Source organism: Cupressus sempervirens, chromosome 9 (genome assembly GCF_028749045.1).
Source record: "Cupressus sempervirens isolate cs-2001-9-10 chromosome 9, ASM2874904v1, whole genome shotgun sequence".
In the NCBI taxonomy this organism is placed as follows: Eukaryota; Viridiplantae; Streptophyta; class Pinopsida; order Cupressales; family Cupressaceae; genus Cupressus; species Cupressus sempervirens.
The window spans coordinates 117,652,252-117,667,641 of NC_143126.1; positions in this window are offsets into that span (position 1 = coordinate 117,652,252).

Consider the following 15,390-nt stretch of genomic DNA (forward strand, 5'->3'; position numbering starts at 1 on the left):
GCCTAGGAAATATGGAGGGAGATTCTATCTAAATGGGTGGTCCAGTGGTGCTTTAACAGGGATCTCCATCAATTTGTGGATTGGAAAGACCCATCCAACCATCCATTACTTAGATCCTTTTGGAAAATCACCCCAATGTTTGTGTGCTGGCGAATTTGGAAGGAACAAAATAATTGTATCTTTTGGCATAAATCAGCCCCCTCTTCGGTGGTTATGATACAACCGATGAAGCTCCTAAAGGAATGTAGTGATATTTGGCACTCCTCCCTCAGAACCTCTTGAGTGACTATGATACGAAATGGGCTAATTCTTGGGACCTCAACCAAAGGGTGGTAAGATTCAACAGGTCTAAAATTGATGCCAGACACAAAGTGTTGTGGCAACCTCCCCTTGCAAAACTTAACTTTGATGACTTTGCCATTGTTAGAAGGACAACGACAGGTGGTCATATCTAGGATGAAATGAGAAATTTGGTGGTGGCCTATGCTGGAAATTGTGGAAGGGGAACAAATAAAGAAGTGGAAGCCTTGGCTCATCTATGGGGATTGAGGATAGCAGAAACTAGAAGAAATGAAAGGTTAATGGTTGAGGGAGATTCTTTGTTAATTATCAAAGCTATTAAGGGGATGGAAGTAGCAATTGGAAGATTAAATCAATCATTCAAGAAATTCGTACCTTGACGAGTGGACCTCAAGAGGTCCACGTGGAGCATATTTATTGGGAAGGCAACGACGTGGCAAATGACTTGGCAAAAATGGGACATAGCTTTGATTGGATGAAAAATTGGGATGACGTCAGCCAGATCCCACTATCCACCTAATGTCTCGTGGATATTGAAAGTAGTCATTGCGGCATGGTTTGAAGAGTTACAACAGGTGGCATAGTTTCATTGACTCAAGAGGGTGAGACACTATTTGGGTTAAGTGTGGTAATGAATTTAAAGAAAGGGAGGGTTTTGAAATTATTTCCCTTTGTGGCATTCCTACCAATAATATTTATGATGAAGGCGAGAGAATGATCTACAAGGATCTTGTTAGAGGATTACACTTGCCAAGGACAAGCATATTAAAAGATAATAATTACAATCCCCTTATGAATCATATTATGGGATGGGGGTATATCTGGCATTCTTAAAGCATGCTAAGAAGGGTGCCCTTTATTGATGTAGTGACATGGTGGAAGCTGCAAAACGTGACTCCTTGTGATCATAATATGGGAATCAATTATTTTAAAGAGTTCATTCTCAGCGTTATAATCTTACAAATCCTCCGTTTTCAATCTCTATTGTGCAACAGGGGTGTGTCCATGGAAAATGAGAATTTGGTGATTGAGCTTGGATAAGGTGATATGGGTGCCAACTTGAATGGTATTGAGCCCAATAAAAGTGAAGACTGCATTAGAGATAGTGAGGCATCGTGGATCTATTTGCAAGAAGGTGGCCTCTTGCCGTTCATGGAGGGTATTGAAGGGTTTGACGAGCATGTGTCCTTACAATTTGTGGACTCCTAGGCGCTAACAGAAAAGTGACCATCAACGAGATTGCCTTTGAAATTATAGAGGAGCTCATTGTGAAGGTGGGTGGCTTGTCTCTCGAAGGCAAGAGCTAGTGTAAGAAACCCAGAGTTTCAAATGAAACGAGTCCGCATAAAGTTTTTGTCCCTAAGGAGGAACCTGTGTGCATTCACAGTGGCTTCTCTAGAGAAGATCTGCTTAAGCCTTGGGATGTTGTGTGCTATGCCATAATGCACTACATTACGCTTGAAGACCACTTTCAAGTTTCCACTAACCTAAACCTTGGGTCGGCCTTGAATAGAGCTACCAAGAAATCCCCTGGAATTGGAAAGGACATTAGCATTATTGACTCTGATATTGATACTGGGCATAGTAACAAAGTCACTAGGAGATCTAGCAGGAAGCTCAAAATGGAGAAATTTAGAACCCCTTGCCCCAAAAAAGGAAGTGAGTTCAAAATCCATGGAGACAGAAATTAAACCTATGAGGAAGAGGAAAATAAAATTGATTCACCTTAGCTTCGGGAGTAAGGATAACCCTAGCCCAACCCATGTTTCTGATACCATGGAAGGTAACCCATCCTCGGATAAGAGCTTGGGTGAGGATATCACCTCCCCCATGAGGGCCCGTTTGGTTCGTGGATTTGAGGTGGAATTAGAATTCCGTATTCTAATAATTTTTCAATCCTCTGTTTGGGTGTGCAAAACACGAATTAGAATTTGATAGAAATGGGATTCCATATCCTCATTTATAGCCCATTTCGTGGATTTCGTCTTCCACCGAAATAGCTGGAATTGGTCATAAACCCATTCTAATTCCAATTTTTATTAAAATGGGCATACGATATTTGTTGAAAGGCATAATTTTTTGCATCCGCGAGGAGCTATTTCATTTCCCGCTGGGAAATATCCGTTGCCATTTTTGACCTCGCAGAATTTGGGGCAATTTATCTGGGCTGCCATGGCCGTTGGCTGTTATTTAGAGGTCTACATTTCCATCACATCTACCAGGGCTCCATTTCAAAGACAGTGGTGAAAATAAAATGTGTATGCTATTTAATAACCTACAGGGTTGTGTTTCTAGTGGCATGTTAGTGGACGTTGCAAGATTGTTGAAGGTCTCCAATGGTACGCTTTGTTTTTGAAAAGATCGGTAGGATTTTCTCTCTCCAGGCCATGTGCTCAAGTTCCTAGTTATGTGTCTGGTAAGATGCAACTTCTAAGCTGACTTTAATCACACCATTACCACATTTTAATTGGGAGAGGCTTGCTTGTTTTGTTGTTTCCTTACGATTTGTTTTCTTCAGGTTGCAGAGCAGAGGAGGTGATTTATTGTAGTTGCAATCTTCATCAACGGGTAGGGCTTTCTTAGCAGGTAGGGCTTTCTTTTCTGGAAATGGTGAGAAATCTAGGTGAGCATTTGTTTGAGCTTTGCTGTTAAGGTTAGGGTTTATAAGTTTAAAATAGGTTGCAATATGTTTAAAGATGGTTCATGCTTTGAAATTTGTTTCCAGCATTACAGAGAGTAATTTTTCACACCATTTGGCCATGGAATCTTCCAATGGTTTAAAATGAACTGTTTGAATTGTCTTATTTGCTAACAATACAGTGTTAGTAGTGTTGTTAACAATATTGCTAACTTAGCAATATAGTATTTGCTAACAATACAGTGTTAGCAGTATTGTTAGTAGTATTGCTAACACTGTATGGAGAAGAAGAACACAGTGTTGCTAACACTATCTTATTTGCTAACAATACAGTGTTAGCAGTATTGTTAACAGTATTTCTAAATTAGCAATACAATATTTGCTAACAATACAGTGTTAGCAGTATTGCTAACACTGTATGGAGAAGAAGAATACAGTGTTGCTAACACTGTCTTATTTGCTAACAATACAGTGTTAGCAGTATTGTTAACAGTATTACTAACTTAGCAATACAATTTTTGCTAACAATATAGTGTTAGCAGTATTGTTAGCAGTATTGCTAACACTATATTGTTAGGTTATCCCTCACTAGTTACAAGATTTGAGTTTGTTTCTCTAAAACACTATAGATATTTACTTGAAAGAAAGGAAAAAGATATTTTAGTTGGGGGAGGGGTTTGCCTCTCTCAAACCTTGATTAACGAATCAACCTTAAAATGATTAAAATATTCAGCTTTTTTTGTCAAATCTCCATGGATTGATTCAAATACACTGTCCGCTAAGATGTATCAATGCTTTTATGTAGATGATTATGTAGGATGCCTTAACCAATGCAAAAATATCCACCAATCCCAAATTGTAGATCGATGAGTAAAGACATGCTCTTAAATTATTGAAGGATTAAACTCTTGAATGCTTCTTTATTACAAAAAACTAAATTGTAGAACAGGTCATACAATATAGAGAATAGAACAAAATCTTTTAAAATTTGAAAATAGATTGCAGCTGTCTAGTGCATAAATTGGTTGGGGAATTCATCTAAGCATCACATCTTGTTACTAGTATTGTTATCAATATTGCTAACACTGTCTTATTTGCTAACAATACAGTGTTAGCAGTATTGTTAACAATATTTCTAACAATACTGCTAACACTGTATTGTTAGCAATACAATGTTGCTAACACTATATTGCTAACACTGTATGGAGAAGAAGAATGCAGTCCATGCTAACACTGTATTGCTCCTGATCATATAGATGTGTGAATGGGTGTACGTGCAATTATGTTTTAACATGAACAATGAACATTGTCATTTATATATTTGATTTAACATGAATATTTTTTTCACTCTATATGAATATGACAGTGTTAGCAATATAGTGTTGCTAACACTATCTTATTTGCTAACAATACAGTGTTAACAATATTTTTAATAGTATTGCTAACTTAGCAATACAATATTTGCTAACAATACAGTGTTAGCAGTATTGTTAGCAGTATTGCTAACACTGTATGGAGAAGAAGAATACAGTGTTGCTAACATTGTCTCATTTGCTAACAATACGGTGTTAGCAGTATTGTTAATAGTATTGCTAACTTAGCAATACAATATTTGCTAACAATAGTGTTAGCAGTATTGCTAACACTGTATGGAGAAGAAGAATACTTGTGATAAAATGCTAGTTACTGATTGATAGATTTCTTGTTTAAACAGAGTATATATGTCATACACAGTGCTCCTTTATTACATATTGTATTATATTCAGCACTAACAAGTAGTTGCTCTCACCACTTGATAGATTTCCATTCTTTCGAGGTCAAGTGATTATGTTGGGTATTTTATATTCACCAGTACCATGTTCCTTCCCTCACCACTTCAAAAGTTTGCATTATTTCGGTGCATGGGATGTTGGGATTGCATGTGTTACAGTCATGGAGATATGGGAGAATATGGGAGATGAATGGTGGTGGGGATGTTAATAATGAGAAACAGGATACGAGGACAGGAAGTACCTATAACAGTGTAAAATTTTTGTATTTTATGAATGCTGAATTCATGAATAATGTTTCTATAAACCCTGCTAGGGGCACGTCCTCCACTTGTGGCATGCCTTGTTTGGCATTGGGTTTCTTACAGTGAACCAATAGTGGGTGAGTGCACTTATTATTAACTTTCTTCCTCCTACTTCACAAATGAGGTTAAGATTTGGGTTGCAAATATGATTTTGAGCTTTTCCTCTTAACTTCCTTGTTAATATTTTTTTCAAAAATACTTTCTTGAGATTTCCCTTCCAAGCTTCCTATCTTTTAGGAGGCTAATATTTTCAATCAAAATATGTTTATGGAGAGCTTTTCTTAACCTCTTTATGAGAGAGGTTAATGAATTGATTGAAAATACAGAATCAGATTTCAAAAACTCAAAGTGTTGGATACATCTAAGTCATGTGAACTGTTTGATAGGATGCCTGATTGTAATGTGGTATCGCAGGCTTTGTTTCCTACAGCCAACCAAAATGCTACACTCGTCACATTGTCATGACTGCTATTACTGCAATCTTATAGGGCATTTTGGTGTATTGTATTATATTGCTGCAATATATTTTATATGCTCGAAGAATAGTAGATTTATTTCTTGAAAAGTTATTAGGTGCAATATATTTTAATCTCAGTTCTATTAAAATGTGCAATTGATATTTTCTCCCGTCATTAATCATTTCTTTACATGGGATTAGTTGTATTTTAGTAATTCCACGGATCTAATAAAAAGTTTCTCTACATTGGTTTTAGGGTGTTGATGGATGTACTCAAAGACAAACGTATTTTAGGGCACGTTGCTAAGAAGAGACGAGTCATTTGCGCTATTGTAGTTAGTCTTGCAACCTTTGCCGCATCAATAGCAGCAGTTGCACAAGAAAGTAGAAGATCACTATGCAAATGGAAAAGAGGCGAGATTCCCTTTTATAAACATATTGTCTATTCAAATGAGACTGATTGTCATGATCAAATTCGAATGAGTAAACAAGCTTTCTTTCATCTAGCAGATATTCTTAGGCAAAAAGGAAGCATCACAAATACCATGCACTTAACTCTAGAAGAACAACTGGTGATGTTTCTCCATACTCTTGGCCATAATTTGAGGAATCGTAAGATTGTTCACAACTTTGGTCACTCAGGAGAGACAATAAGTCGATATTTCCACAAGGTCTTGATGGCAGTGTTGGCACTCCATGAGAATTATCTTTTGCCACCTGGTCCACATACTCCTCCAGAAATTAGTGGGAAAGACCATTTTGATCCGTACTTCAAGGTACATACCCTATTGGTACACTTTTGTTTCCTTGACTCTAAATTCTATTATTGCATGTCCTTTTGATTATAAATTTTCCTAATGTAGGATTGTGTGGGAGCAATCGATGGAACTCATATTCCAGTCACTGTTGATGTCGACATTCAAGCTCCATATCACGACAGAAAAGGAAACTTATCACAAAATGTTATGGGTGTGTCTTCATTCGATTATAAGTTTTAGTACATCCTTGCTGGATGGGAAGGGTCAGCTGCAGATAGTCGTGTTCTAGCTTCGGCCTTGTCAAGATCCGATCCATTGGTAGTCCCCCCTGGTATGTCAAATATATTTATATACTAATGCATATGACATTTTTTAATAAAATATATTAATATACCTCATTTTATGTAGGAAAATATTATTTAGTGGATGCTGGATATCCCAATGTACCTAGGTTTCTGGCGCGTTATCGTTGCACACGTTACCACCTAAAAGAGTTCTCAAGGGCAAACCCAATAAACACTCCACAAGAGTTGTTTAACCACCGGCACTCATCGCTCAGGAATGCAATAGAGTGCACATTTTCCATTTTGAACTAGTGCTTTCCTATCCTAAGACATGGAACGCCATATCAAATTAGGACCCAAACAAAGATTGTTTTGGCGTGTTGCATACTGCACAACTTCATCACCATAGAAGACGACATTACTTTTGAAGTTGACATTGAAGAGGAAGATGACCGTAAGGGGATAGATGTACCAATACTTGAGACATATGGGATGACTCAACGTGATAAAGATGATTGGGGGAGGTTTCGAGATGAAATAGCAAAAAGGATGTGGGATGATTATAGAGCTCAATCTTAGTTGTGAAAGCATAGTATTTAGTACTAGTTGTAAACTTCATTTTTCATTTGTGCATCTTGTTACAACAATCAAGACAATCTTATTGTACCTCTAAATTTGAAAAATCATTTTGAATCATAGTTTGAATCATTCCTTCTTTTTTCAAAAATTACATGTGCTATTAATCAGCAAATTGAAAGAGAAATTCTTGTGTTTTTCCATATCTCAGTTCAGTACTCAATACCCTACTTAGTTAGTATAAATATAGGAGCAAGATAGAAGTTATTATTTTTATTATGAATATTGATGGGCACTCAGTGTCCAATATAGCAAGAACAACATATTTAAAAGATAAAAATGCAAGATGCACATACACAACAAGAAACCAGAAAGAATACACTTTCTATAATAGGCTACAAAATGCAACAGATTTGGCATCATTTCTCAGCCACCAACCATTTCCATCAAATATTAAGAGGTTTTTTATAGAGATTCGCACAAGAATTGGTTTAACTCACAAACATCATTTATGTTATAGGTCATTTCTCCTAAGTTAAAAAAGGCTTACCTTGCTAGGAGATGGTTGGTGGCTCAAACCTCCAAAACATGGAGGTTCAAATATTTGAGATATTTCAAGTTTCAACTTTGCAGTTAGATAAGTGACTCCAAAATGAAAGGGCGTATCTCTGATTTGGGCTGACTTGGTCGATTTAGACCAGTAAAATCATTTTGAATTAATCCTTTATTCATGCATAAGCCGACCTTGTTTGAACATGAAATGCAAGTTTTCAAATTTCAAACTGTGTTATGCAATCTCCTTTTAACCCCTCACCGATCTGATTTTGAGCCCAATAATTCTTATGGAATTCTTATGTGGAATCATATGCAATCTGCATTAGGAGCCATTTGATCTGATTTTTGATCATCTCTTGCTCAAGATTCTCATCGTCATTTTACCTCTAGTCTTCATTTTATCAAGTTTTGAATGATTGGGAGTTTAGAACGAAATTCTAGCATGAGTTGAGATTTTCATAAGGTGTTGGGCAGAAATATGGCATGTCTTGAGATTAAGAATCCCAAGGGGAGATCCGACTCCACCTCTTCCTTGGGATTGTCCTTTTACCCTTTGAAATTCCCTAGTCTAGTCGGCTCAATATAGACTCCCAACTACATCATTCTATTTGGTCTTGGTCTGATTTTATAATAGATTTGAAGTTTGTAAAACTCATTGTTGTTGCCTTAGACTTATCCTCAACTCCATTTCACACTTCAGGCTATGAATTTAGTCTTCGCCTTTCCTCTTCTGTTGAAACTCGCCTTTCTGAATGGCAATTTTATTTATTTATGCTTTGATGTTGAATCTTGAGAGGGAGCGGGTTCTGATCTCCTCTTTGGATTATCTCCTTGTTTCATTTAGTTTTACTGACTCCCATCCAACTTCATGTCTCCACTCATCTACTCTCTACCTCAAATTTCATCTGATTTGCATCGTTTACTTTTTGCAAACTGCCTTTCCAAAATCATCAGTTTGTTGCACTTCACTCACTCTTTTCATCATTTCACAATTGAAACCTGCCTTGCGATGACTTGGAATCCATCTAGGCATGGGAGAAATTTTGGGGATTGTCAAGATGGTCAACCCTAAGGCACGGTTTTATTCCGACCTAGTGTCGAGATTTTCAATTTTGTTAGAGGTTTCTAAAAGGTACGTACTAGAATAGCCGCTGCTAATCCATATCATAATTAGCAATTACAAAACAAAAAATTAAAAAAACCAAAATGTGTAATCTTCTGATTTAAACTAGACTATACTATTTTGGGGAGAAAACTACAAGAGGCTGCTAGACAGGGGTTTTGATGGTATGCAACAGAAGCTTAGGGGTATTGATGGTATTGATAGTATTTAGTACTATCTTTATACTAACTAAGCTAAAAATCTAATTGAGCAGAATCTCTATGATTAAATCAGTCAGATGAAGAAGGAAAAAGATAAGCATGATAATATTTAATGAAGTGGGTACTCTTAATTTTTGTAGAGTTTCATACCTAGAAGTCCTGAACTGATATGATCTAAGAGGCCCTCATGCACAATTTGCAAATATGCTAATAAAGTGTAGGCAGGATTATATTAATATAGGCTTAAACATAGTAAATTTATTGTTTGCTGCTGTCCATAGACATATTTTCATTCTCATTTATGCTTTCCATTTTCATTCATGTTTGATATGGGATATAGAATCTTGGTGAGCTGCTACTCAAGCATATTTCCCCATTGAGTTTTTTTGTTCCATCCACCATAGGCTAACTATTTTCTGGTATAACTTGAGATGTTGCGTCCTTTCGAGTTGTCTATGCACAATTACATTTTCTATCTTCAAATGAGTTTTAAAAGATTGTGTTTTACGTGTAATGACTTTCAAGACACTATAATACACATGTTTTTAACTTACCCTCTACAAATTTACACAATAGTTGATGTCATATACAATGCTTCTGATGAGCATGGATAATGATGACGTTCAAGTCGCTGAAACACCACCTTCTATGAAAAAGGTATTTTGGAAACCATGTATGGAACGTAAACTTTTGGACTTGCTACATGAACAAGTCACACTTGGAAGGAAAGGAGAGGGAGGCTTCAAAAAAGAAGCCTGGACAGCTATTGAAAGAAAGTTTAATGCAGATATGAACATGAGCTTGTCTAAGGACAATTTCAAAAATAAACTAAAAACTTGGAAACAAGGTTACAGAATAATGAAGGAGCTGAAAAATACTAGTGGTTTTGCGTGGAATGAGTCTACGCAATCTATGGATGCTAATGAAACTGTTTGGGATGAGTTGCTTAAGGTAACATGTCCATTTGAATATTTTAATGTTATTTAATGACTAATTAAGTTATTATTGATAATCAAATGAAAAATTCCATATCTTTGACAACATGCAGAGGAAGGAATTTAAAAGTGCGAAAGTGTTTAAAAGGCAATCTTTCCAATACTATAATGACCTTGCCTTGATTGTGGGCAATGATATCGCTGAGGGTGCCATTGTTGGCACTGCACAAGAAGCAGAAGAAGGACATAATATGGATGAGACAGTCGATCTTAATGATGATTATGACAAAATTCATACACCTATTGGGGCTGCTGTTGATCTAGATGCCGAAGATACAAGTATTCCAACATCCAATCAGTTTAGTACAACAACTGGGAAACATACTCGTTCAGCATCATTGTCAAAGAGGCTGAAGAGGATGAAGGCCAGTATTGCTAATTCTATGGATGTGATGTCTCATTCAATCGATAAGCTAAATGAGACCCTCCTCAAGTCCCAAATTATTGAATTGAGTGAAGAGCGTAAGACAAAAGATTTGGAAAAGGTCTATGCTGCACTAAAAGCCACTGGTGAACTGAGTATGGGTACTTTGATTATGGCGTTTGACACTTTTGTTGTTGATTCTAATAGAGCCAAAGGGTTCTTGATTATGAATGATGATGAGAGAGCAGAATATGTTCGAATGAAGTTTTTAGGGCTTTAGTTACTATGTTTGACATAGTTATGACAATCATTTTATAACAGTTGGATGTTGCTTACTTTTGGTGGTTCACATCACATTCAATGGATGTGACCAAGGATTTACAGATTTATAATCGTATGGTTTTATTTCATATAGTCCATATATTTATGGGTTAACCCGCTTTCCTAGTAAATGGTCTATACTACAAGAAGAATGACATGTTTGAATTGAAAGCCTATACAGATGTTGATTGGGCTGGAAACATTGATGACATGAAAAGTACAATTGGTGGAGCGTTTTCTTGGAAAAAAGATTGGTTTCTTGGACTAGCAAGAAACATAATTGTATTTCACAATCTCCTACTGAAGCTAGATATGTGGCTACTGTTATGAATAGCACAAATGTGGTGTGGATCAAATAGTTACTCAAAGGAATGAAGGAAGAAATCATTGAACTTGTGGTAATCTACGATGACAATACACGTGTTGTAAACATATCTAAGAATCGTGTGATGCACACAAAGACAAAGCACATTGCAATCAAGTATCATTAGTTGAGAGAGTTGGTTCAAGATAAAGAAGTGAGGATGAAATATGTGAATACAAAGGAATAGATAGCAGATATATTCAGAAGGCCTTTACCTAAGGATACACATGAATATCTTAGAGGTAAGCTAGAGGTGATACCCCTATCCAAAGCTACTTAAGAAGCAAGAGAAGTGCCTTTCATCAACTAAGTGGATCTTACTTTAGGAACTGCCTAAATTGAGGAAGGAGCTAAAATAGAAGATTCACAGTCACATGCAAGGTGATAGAGGAAGAACATAAATTATTGATATCTACATGAGAAGATGACAAGTCTTTGGCATAGTTGTCAAAGAGGGAGAATATACAGGGAGAAATATAGTATTATCAAGAAAGAGGGAGATTAGTACCGGAAAAGAGAGAAGATCAGAAACAAGGTGAAAGAGAAAGAAGAAGATTTTACATTGAATATTTGAAGAAGAAGAAGAAGAAGAAGAAGAAGAGAGACTGTAGCCTACACAAAAGAAAGACATATATTGATAGAGGGAGAGATTTCAATACAAGGTATTAAGTATCTTTTTGGTATTATTCTTGGTATTGGTTTTCCATCAATGCTAAAGAGGGAGATTGTTGAAAAAGAAGATTGTTAAAGTAAGGGAGATTGATGAAACCTATCATGGGAACAATTATTATTTTGTCACTAATATCAAACCTGCTAATTGCTGATAAGACAATTGCTAATTTGGTGTGAATGCTATTATTTGATTGATTGGTGAAGAGGATTTGGAAAGAAAGAATAACAAGAGTACCTAGAGAAAGGTTGAGTTATATGGTGTATAAAAGGATCACTAAGACCAAGTAATACTTTGATGACATAGCGTATTATTTATCTACTTAAAGCCACAATGAAAGGATACTTAAGCAAAGACAAGAAGAAGACCAAGCAAAAAATTGTGTCTGCCAAGCCTGGGCGAGAAAATAGTGGAAGTCGAGCAATTTAGTTTACATTGAGTAGAAAGTTAGTTACAACCAAGAAAATAGAAATTCAATATGTGTCAAGCAAAGGAAACTTAGTATGTGCCAAGCGTTAGATAATAACAATAATGATCGAGCGAGCAATGGCTTAGTTTATGCCGAGTAACCTAGTGTTGACTGAGCATCAGAAGATAGTTATTGCTAAGCTGAGTAATAGTATAAAGAGTTTGATCGAAGATTTGATGAATTTGAGATGACAAAGTTGATTTCTTGAATTGTGTGAAGCATGTTGAAGATAAGTATGACGAGTTGGTAGTACAAAATTCAAGATAAATTGTTCAAAATTTTTTTTTAAGAGGATTTTAAGGGAGGTTTATAGAGGGAACAAAATGGAAAAGAGGGTAGATTCGATGAATCTGACCTAACCCTAAGATGGATGATTGTGATGAAGCGAAAAAAGATTAAAATTCTCTATATAAGGAGATACCAGGCCAAAAGAAATGGTGTGAAGTGTGTGAGCGAGGTGTTGCTTCATATGGTGGCCTAAGGAATGAATATGTAGTTGGCATGCTAAGAATAACAACTTAAGGAGGTGAAGGCTTGAAGGGTGAACAAGAAATTAGAGACGAAGGGGAATGAATGCCAAGTAGAATGGAGAGCTCAATGAGAGATTTTTAATCTGCAAGTGAGTAATTTTGTTATCAGATCAAGTCCTACTATTACTTTCTAGCAATTGAATAAGTCTAGATAAATCCTTTTGAATTAAAATTGATGTAACAGTCATAAGTGAATCCTTTAACTGTTTGACACTCTAATGGAATGTTCCAAAGTCCTCTAACAAGGCTCACTCTTAATAGGTTTATTGATTTTATTTAATTAAGGTCACGTTTAATAGTGTGTATTGTAAACTTTAACAGGGTTGGCTCCTGACATGGCTCACTTTAGAAGAGTGAAAATTGGTAGCATGTTGCTTGTGGTTTTCCCAAACTGGGTTTCCACTAAAATCCTTGTGTTAAATTGTGTGATTGAATTTGTGGTACTTCATGTTTACATTTATGCAAAGTTCATTTGACCTAGGACAATAATATACTAAGGTTTGAGATATTGGATGATCTAATCAATGCATGCACATGTATTTGTTAAGTACTAAAAAGTTTTATCTGTATATTTGGACCTTGGATAACTAATTCACCTCCCCTCTCAATTATTTTAAAATTTTCCAATAGTAAATAGTGACTTTTTCAGTTTGGATTGATTTTGAAGAGGTTAATTAACCTCTCCCAGAATGCATAAAAGGGAGTTAGTTATTAACCCAGAGAGAAGATAGTTGTTTTGAAAAGACTATAAATACTAGGCTATTTGTAAATTAAAAGGGGGGGAACTTTGCAAAGAGGAAACTTTCTCAAATTATTCAGAGAAACTTTTATTAAATTGTGATTTCATATTGTGTGTAAAGGTTTTTGGGTTGGTACGTACTAAAAAATAATAAGGAATGCATTTGTTTATATGTCCAAATGTCTCTTTGAATTATGATTTCTTATTTATCATATGTTAATTGTTAGCTCCTTTATGGATTTATGACGATCATGTAGTTAATGCAAAGGAAAACATTCATCTCTTGGTATCTTGATGTGAATGCACTAGGATAGTTCATCTTTTTGTATGTTAGGGTGTACTATTTGATCTTGGTCATTGTTGTAGGTTGTACTCAAATTCCCTTGCAGATAGTTAATTTTTAGGAATCTCATTAGGTGTTTGTACATATATCTTTTGGGTTTCTATCATTCGTCATGTTTAGTTTCATGTTCTATCCTTTTGTACTTTTATGTGAAAAGTACACAAAAATAACAAATACATTCATCTAATGAGGGAGATGCTCCTCTCAAATACATGGGAAGGTCATAATTGATAGTGATCGGTTGTAGTCTCCCCAACTATCGACAGAATTGTCACCGTTCTTAGGGTGAACAAGATTATTTCCATAGATAATTTCATAGAGACAATTCCATTTACCAATAAATTTGTGGCAACTCTACTGGGTATTCAATTAATAAAGATTAATTAGTCACCTATGATGAAGCAAGATGGTGTTGTTGCATGATAATATTATTCGAGTTCTCCAGTCAAATCTTGGTTTTGAGGACACACAAGAAGACATTATTTTAGATTTGAATACTCTATCCTAGATGTGTAGAAAAAGTGCTTAGTAATATCATCAGGCAAATCAAGTTCTAGAAGAAGAAGAAGAAGAAGAACAAGAATTTAGGGAAAACTTGCAAAGAGCTCTTATTGGTCAAAATGTTGTGGTTGTTGAAAGAATAGTTTCTATTCCAAGAAGAATAGGAAAAATCTTGGGTACATCCAAGGTTAAGTAAACAATAATCAGTAAGTTGGTTGATAAAAGGTACCTTCCTTGGAATGAAGGTTGGTGACTCTATTTAAAATATTTAATATCGACAACTTTATCTGAAGGTGTGAATTCAAACTCATGGTTTGGTACAAAGGAAAAGTTGAAAGTGAGAGTGATACTAATGGTGATCATGAATATTTTGCATGCCAAAAGAAGTGGGATCCTAATGAACACATATAGGTGGATTTCTTGAAGAAATTTTATGGTGTTGCATGACTTGATCAAGGAAAGATTCACCCATATTTACTTCAAAATCTACAAAATAACAATGGAGAATACAATAAAGATAATATTTATTCTCTCATAAACCAAAGTCATTATCAAAAAGAAGTTTGACATCTGAACATAAAGAAGACTTTGTTGATAAGTATGATTTATTTGAATCAATGTTGGATAATGCTAACCAAGAAAGTATTACAATACTTGCACCTATTGCTCATTGAAATCATACTTCCATTGATCTTGATCAGGCTAAGTTCTTGAAAAGCTTCTATGGTAATGCACACCTTGATTTGACAAAGTACATCCTTCTTTACTTCAAACACTGCAAGAACTTGAGAAACAAGATCAATAAAAGAATTATTTTCTTGGTAATAGAACATCTCTCAATCAAAATGTTAGAAAAGACTCACGAAAATCTTCATTCATAAAAGAAGATAGCTATTCTATGGCTAATCAAGAAGATTGTCAAGAAATGGTATCTAAGGAAGAAGGAGGGCATATTTTAGAACTCAAGAAAATGTATTTGATCACTTAATATTGGTGAGCTTGAATAAGAGAAGCATAAAACCTAAAATTCAAGAGAAAGAGAAAATGCTTAAAGATGAATCTCGAGTGGTCTTCATCCCTACTTGGTGTCTCAATGCTTCAGATGATGACTTCTTGTACATCAACATGA